Genomic DNA, 2,398 nt, shown 5'->3' with positions numbered 1-2,398 from the left:
AAATGACACTAAAAGCTTCAAATTAAAAAAAAGAAAATGGAGAGATGTAACTGCAATACACTGAGAAATTCTTGAATGTGATTTATGTTAATAGACAATATATTCCAAGGCAGCTTCACACATTAGAATAAAACAATACTGAATGCATATGCATCTCAAACTCTTGGTCTCTGTCTCACTGTCTCTTCTAGCTCCTTGATTTTCTTCTATATAAAAGTAAAAATGAAAAGGTTGTACTGACCTTTGATGTCATGTGTTAAGTAATAAAGTTTGCTAAAACTAAAAAGTTCTCAAAATATTTTCCCTCAGAGTCTATGCCTTTACACTATCTTTTTAAAGCAGAATGAATTATCCTTCATAATTCTATCCTATTAATCTATGTTTGTCATATGCCAATAGCACAATATCTTAACTACTTTTCAACTCATCTATTAACCTCTATTAATCTGATGCAAAAGTCAAAAAAAGGTGAATAAATGCAGACCAATGTCTCTTATGAATGTGGAGACATAAATCCTCAACAAATTCTTCCAAATTTAATCCTGTAGCATATAAAGAGGGCTCATATTATGGGATCAAATGGGATTTATTGACGAAATTCAAAGTTAGTTTACTATCTTAAAATCAATCAAGGCAATATAGCATTACTATGGTTTTAAGGTACTATCTCCAAAATTCATGTTGAAACCTAATCTCCCTTTTGTTGATATTCACATATGGGACCTTTCAGAAATGATCAGTTCCTTATAAAAGAACTAGAAGGAAAGATCTTATGTCCTTTCTGCTATTCCATTCTTCCATCATGTAAGGAAGCAGCATTAAAGTCCTTATCAAATCCCTAATGGCAGTGCCTTGACCTTAGACTTCCCAATCTCCAGAAGTGTAAGAAATAAATGTCTATAGTTTATATAGTACCCAGTGTAAAGTATTTTGTTATAACAGCTCAAACCAAACCCCATATTCATAGAATAGAAAACAAAAACCTTATAATTACCTCAATAGATGCAGAAAAATCATTTGACAAAATTTAACATCACTGCATGACAAAAATATTCTAAAGAAATACAATGAAACTTCTTTAGCTCGATAAAGAACATCTACAAACAACTCCAGCTTCTGTTATAATTGATAAAGGCTGAATATATTATCTGTAAGACTAGGATTAAGACAAAAATGTCTACTGTTGTCACTTCTATTCACCATTACTGAAGGTAATACCCAGAGCAATTGGACAAGAAAGAGAAACAGAAAGCATCCAAATTTGAAAAGAAGAAGTCCATTTTTCTTTGACATGACCTTGTATATAGAAAATAATAAGGAAATTCATAAAAAAACCCACTGGTAAAACTAGTAAAAAATTTCATCAAGTTTGCAAGACATGAGATCAAAACAAAAAAGCAAGCATATATCTGGATGATACTCATCAGCTATCCAAAAATTTATTTTGAGATGAAAAATATCAATTTGCAATTACATTCAAAAAAAGAATAGGATTCTTAAAAATTTAGCAGAATTTAACAAATGAAGCATAAGTTGTATAATAAAATCTATAAAAAACATTGAAAGAAGTTTAAGACCTAAACAAATTGAAAGATATTCTATGTTCATAGATTAAAATACTTAATATTAAGAAAGCAATCAACATACTTCAAATTTATCTTTTGATAAAATGCAATTTCTTTCAAAGTCCTAGCTGGATTTTTTTTTAAGAAATGTACAAACTTTTCCTAAAATTCATATGGAAATGAAAGAAATCCAAAAGAGCTAAGACAATTTTCAAAGGGAAAAAAATAAGAGTACTAACACTTTTTATTTCAAAATATATAAATTGTTTATAAAGAATTTCTTTACTTAAAAACAAGTTATTAAGATATTTTGTTGCTGGCATATGATAAACATATAGATTAATGGGATAGATTGTTAGTCCAGAAGTATATTCTTGCATTTATAAACAATTGATATTTTTATAAAGGAAGGAAGATAATTCAATGGGAAAGAGTCATCTTGAATACATAATCTGAAGTACAATAGAAGAGGCTGGACACCTGAGGAATTTTCAAGAAGCAGGTTTACTGACTGCAGTCAGTCTAGAGAAAACTATCACCTAAAATTCTCTGAACAAAGATTTTGGAAATTCTTTGAACTTTATACCCAGTGGTAGAAGGGGCTTGAAAGTTTTATTTGACAAGTGCTTTTTGCTCATCCTTTAGACCAGACTTGGGTTTCACAAGCTTTTATCAAGAAAACAGAGATAATATCTTTTTGCACAATAAGCTTGCTTGCAGACTCTCTCTCTATATATATATGTATTTTTTTGGTACCAGGGATTGAACTCAAGGGCACTGAACAACTGAGTCACCTCCCTGGCCCTATTTTTATATATATATATATATATATA

The sequence above is a fragment of the Marmota marmota genome, unplaced genomic scaffold (genome assembly GCF_001458135.2).
Source record: "Marmota marmota marmota unplaced genomic scaffold, marMar, whole genome shotgun sequence".
Classification (NCBI taxonomy): Eukaryota; Metazoa; Chordata; class Mammalia; order Rodentia; family Sciuridae; genus Marmota; species Marmota marmota.
This window is presented reverse-complemented; position numbering follows the sequence as displayed.